The sequence below is a fragment of the Ipomoea triloba genome, chromosome 6 (genome assembly GCF_003576645.1).
Source record: "Ipomoea triloba cultivar NCNSP0323 chromosome 6, ASM357664v1".
Classification (NCBI taxonomy): Eukaryota; Viridiplantae; Streptophyta; class Magnoliopsida; order Solanales; family Convolvulaceae; genus Ipomoea; species Ipomoea triloba.
Genome location: NC_044921.1, coordinates 6,429,964 through 6,435,963, shown reverse-complemented (window position 1 = coordinate 6,435,963; position 6,000 = coordinate 6,429,964).

The following is a 6,000-nucleotide window of genomic DNA, read 5'->3' as shown; positions in this document are numbered from 1 at the left end:
CAAAATATGTATAAATAGACACCCCATATATGGCGAGAGGACAAATAATATTCAGCAATACAATACATATATTGTCTCCATATGTTTTTGCTATACTCGATATTTTAATGATTGTGTTGGCCAACCGTTAACTGCTTAAAAGTCATAAAACCAATAGAAGCAATCAACAGGATTTTATGGGTATGAACATAGATTGCGCCTCAATGTTTAAACGTAACCACGGTTGCCTTACTTTCTTTCAAATTTTTAATCTATAGGTAAATTTATTTATATTTTTATTAATTTCATAGGATTAGTTGCTGGTTGGTTGAATTGGGGGTTGGCTCTGATTCTCTGATTTCATATTGATATGTTGCTACCCTGTTAAAAAATAAACCAACCCATTGTGATGATTATGCCTACAATTAAGCATTTTTTTCATTTATCTCCATTTACTTTATTTTGTTATGGAAGATTGTTTGATGTTAGGAAGCCTGTAGCTATTTAAAGACTCTATTGTATAGTGAAGTCACCACATAATAATTGCAGATTCTATTTCATTTTTCTCTAAATTTAACTTGTTTCTCCTCGCAAAAGATTTTTGAAAGGTTTGTTTTTCTAAAAAATCTTAAATCTTTTCAGTGAGAACCTTGTTTCAATGGTAGTGTTGATTTTATTATTTTCATCTTCAAATGTATATGTATGTGATGATTGAATAAATTTTATTTTTTTTTCAATTTGAGTTGAAAATTCAAAATGATAGGAAGTGTGGAAATAGATAAAATATTTTCGAAATATGTGTAGTCTATGAGCATATATGTGAGAATTATTACTTTCTAACTCATTTTCTTAGATTTTTTTTTGTGCTATAGTTTTCATGATTTTGCTCAATATCTTCGATGTATGAACTGTAGAATGATGAATTCACAAATGGAAGGAATCTTATCATTTTAACTTTCCTTTTATTGTTTGTTAAAAAAAACTTCTTTATCTTATTCTATTTATTTATTTATTTATTTGCTTTTGGTTTTTTGATTGAATTTTCTATATTGCACGTGAGTATTTTGCAGGAAAGTGTTATTATTAAGAGTGGTTGAATAATTGGTCTATTGTATTCGATCTTCCAGTTGTTTTTTTTAATACTACTAACTCTATTACAATGCAGTATCTGTTCATAACTACTTTCTCAACAACCTATTGAAGGTTCTCGAACCCACCACCTCCCATATAAAGGGAAGGGTTTGATGCCACCGGACCACAAGGTCTTTGGCCGATCTTCCAGTTGTTAAATTTAAACTTTGCTTATTCTTTCGCTTATTTGGCTAATGAATTCGTGAGTGATTCAATATTACCCATCCTAGAATTTTACGCACACACTCACACAGTATACATACACAATGAAGTGTATTTAATGTGTAAGTTAAACTTTAATTCCTAATCTTGCAATGTATTAATTGTAGTTTAATCAATTCATGTTTGAATACCTTATAATGACTTGCTTCTTATTTCACTTTGAACAGACTATTAGCGGGATGTTACATTCTTTAAAAATGAATTTTTGGTGGACATAGAATATGAGATCAATGTTTCTCTTCGTTCAATTATAACCTTGTTGTAATTCATGGATATATCACTCACAAGTATTTGCTTTTTGTTATACAATCATGATGATTATTTATCTTCTCTCCCCCCTAATATGTAGTTCATGTGAGAAGGTGATGTTTATTATTTTTTTTTGTCATATCATAATTGTCAAAATGAAACCTTAATCGCTTCATTTCTGATTCAAGTCAATGTCCTGCATAAACCATTGAAAACAAATTAATTATTTGGCTTTATCCACATCAATATAGACTTGTGCAAACAACACGTGTGTTGTGAATTACTTCAAATGAATTTGTGAATCTTAACTATCCACTCAAGAAAATTTTGTATGTTAGGCGACATTGTTAGATATAAAACCAACTATTTATATTACATTAGTCAGAGATTCTATAAACTATATACAATAAGCTAATACCATAAATCCATTTATGTATATACTACCTTTCCATGTGGAGCATTTTCAGCAACAAAAACTCAAATTCCTTCTAAACCTCAAACCACCCTAGATATTACTTTGCTTACTATATGTGAATACTGCATTTCCATAACATTTTCCCCCATTCTTCATAAATGGAAAATCACCATTTATTCCTTAAAATCACAATTGAGATAAGACACGAAGTTGTAAAGTTTGCATTATTGAAAAGTTGAACACAAGAGAGTCAAATAGCAAATCTGGAACCTTGTACAAACATGTAACATTACAAGATGAAGTGGTTACTCATTTTATAATTTTTGAATTTTAAAAATTATATTTTACATATGTTATGATTATGATCATTTTTATTAACTATTAACTATATCTTGTAATAGTTATTGACATAATCTTCTTTGAAATAATTATAGGGCAACAAAGTTAGTTCAAAGAATGACTTATCAAAGTGATATTGAATTACTGGATGATCAAGTTATACTCAACATATATTGTCTCTAATGCATTAGTCTCTCGTGCTAATGAATTTTTCAATGTTCCATATGAAAGATATATGTTTATTTGGTCACTTGGAGAACTCTTATACAAGATGTCAATGATGACATCCAATTGAATTTGTAACCTCCTTCTACCATGAATACAAAACCATTTGGACAATTATATGCCTACAAATCCAAAAGACAATAAATAAGTGAGCTTAGATTCTTTCAATATGTTTTTTATTTGTGAACATTTATTCATATTTATAACATATTGTGTCTAACCTAATTGTACTGTTGTTTGTAAATATCATTGGTATTGTGATTTCTAAACTACCTAGAGAATTTATTGTCACCAAGAAGACATGACAACAAAAAGCTAATGACTTTGCGATTGTTGATGGAGAGTATGTTCTTTAATTTATTTTAACTTTGAACATTTTAAACCTAGGTCTACATATCCTTCTCAAGCCTCCATCTAACCTACAAACTCCAAAATGTCTAACGACTCCTTTTTCAAGGAGACGTAGTTGACTGAGCGTCGACTCCTTTTTTAGGCCTCCATCGACCTTCAAACTCCGGAACATCTAACAACTCCTTTTTTCAAGGATGCGTGGTTGACTGAGCACCAACTTCTTTTTCAAGCCTCTAGCCAACCTGGGTTCGACCTCTTTGGTTTCAACCGCTTCACTTTCCCGCCATTGATTTTATTTAAAACCCATAATAGTTTCCTAAATACGCCTCACGCCACTTCACTTGTTGCTTCATCTGCCTACGCCTCTAATCTCTGCCACGTGTCAACATCTCCTCACCCCTCTTCTCCTATAAATATCCCCTTCGTTCACTGCTCATTTTCACCCATTGATAGTGATTGAGGGCCCTTCGTTCACTGCTCATTTTCACCCATTGATAGTGATTGAGGAACGTCGCCAATGTTGGTTTTATGCCTTTGCTTGGCTACTCTAACTTTTTCCCTTCCTTCGCTGATTCCTCCACTTGTCCTTCCAAACCCGTTTGTCTATCTTTCGACGGTTTGCTTGTTTTGGGCAACCCTACTCCTTCCTCTCACCCCTCTCCCGATTCTCCCTGGCTACTCGCCTGGCTATCGTATCTGGTCGGGTATATATCCTTCTCTATCATGTATGTTCTTCAATTTATTTAACTTTGAACGCTTTTAGTTTTCCATTACAGTTTGGGATGAAGCATGCTAATTTTATTTATATTTTATGTTTTATTTTTAGATTATTTTTATGTGTTGTGTATCAACTAAAATGTTATTGTCAACTCAACTTGCCATGATATATTTCTAAGTTCCTTATTAATCTCCCAAGCTTAAACCTATCATTTTCACAATGTGGGAAAATTTACGATTTACTAAGGAGTTGAAATTGACAAAGAACTCCAATTAGGTGATTATCCAATTGTTCTGGGAAGAAGGATTGTTGTCACCCAATATCAATGTTTGTATGCATACTTAATATTCATTTCGATAATTTAATTATGGAAGAGTGAGTATTAGTAACATGATCAATTGTTACATCTACTTGTTTGAAAGGCTAATCTTTTGTGGCATGATTCTCATCAATTAATTGTAATTCATATTTATTATCTTCAATCAATATCAATAAGAAAAACCACATAGTTTAACATGTTAAATGAGAATTTTCTTATCTACAATAATTGATTGACTCTAGTGTAGAAGTGAATCTGTTGGGTAAACGTGCCGAGACTCTTAAAAGAATGGTAATCTAAACTCATCTTTTGTCATTCAAAAGCTCCATTTGTTTGTATCATAAATGGTCGGTTTCTATGATGTTGATAGGGTGAAAACTAATTCTTTAGTTATTGAAAGATTAATTGTTCAAAAAGCACACAACAATGCTATAATTGCTTTGACAAATCCTCTTGATCAACAAATTAAATATCACCAATTTCAAATTTAAAAAAATCATTTAATGAGGTTCCCCTCTAATGCCACACCCTTTAATTGTTTTCATTATCTTTTTAACTTCTTTTACTCACTTTTATTTTGTTATTTTTTTGCATGTGTTAAAAATATCAAGTCAAAAGTAGTATGGGTAAAATCAAAGATCACACTCATAGACAACAAAAATCCTACCTACTACATTGTTGCAACTATCACTACTACAGAAATAACATATAACATCTAACATATATCGCTGGTTATTTCCAAACCGACGTTAAATGTCAATAAATTAAATAAAAAATAATATATATTATTTTTTATGTCGATTTAAATAACCAACGTTATATGTTTAATTTTCTTTTAAAAAAATAGAGCATTTAACGTCAGTTCCATTGAAACCCAACGTTAATGCTCTTTTATTTAAAATAAAAAAAGAATTAAACATATAATATCCATTCCTATAGGAACCGATGTTATATATTTAATTTTAAAAAATAAACATATCACTTATGCTTATTTATTAAAAAAATCGATTTGTATACATATAATGTCGGTTCCGTATGTTTATATAAAGTTTTCATATACTTTAGCTTCCTTACAAACCCAAAACACTTCGAAATTTTTTTCTCTGCTTATCTAGTTTTTTATGCGTTGCAGGCTTTGGTGGGGAGAAGTTTACGGGAGTAGCTTACGGTGATGGTAGAAGCGGTGGGGAGCAACGGTGGAAGTGGCTCAGTCTCAGCTCGCACCCTCTATCTTCAAGCGGCGGTGGATCGGATTTTTCGATCAAATCTTTGTTCAAGCTCAGCGGCAGCGGTTGCATCCCCTTTTTCTTCAAGCGACAGCAGCGACGACGGATCAAATTAAAGGGTGTTATTTGAATTCATACTACTTTTGGTAATAAAAATTTATACATTTTAAATCATATTAATAAAAAAATACGATTTATATTTTAAATCATACTACTTGAATTTATTGAGTTATTTGAATGTCTTCTTTGTCAACAAATCCTCCCCAAGTAGTTAAAATGATTTGCTTCAAATTATTATTTAAAATTTTTTTTCTATATTATTAATAGAATACTTGGTAAATAAATATTTAACACTATTTTGTATTATAACTTTTATACAGAGTATTTAATTACAAGATAGTGTAAAAAGAAGAGAATGAATAACGTAATGAATATAATTAATTAACGAATTTGAAGGTAATAAATCTTTGCACGGTAGAAAATAAAGACAATATAACTAATAAATTTATATCTCTTTTTTAATTCTTTTAATAATGAATAATTTTTATTGTAGAAAATAAAAACATATAACTAATGAAATTATATATCTTTTTAAAATTTTTGATAATGAATAATTTTTATTGTAGAAAATAATGACAATATAACTAATGAAATTATATCTCTTTTTTAATTTTTTGATAATGAATAATTTCTATTGTAGAAAATAAAGACAATATAACTAATGAAGAGTTAATTACCGTTTTGGTCCCTCGACTATAGCGAAAGTATCAAATTGGTCCTCGAACTTCATTTTTGGCCGATTAAGTCCTTAAGTATTGATATTTTG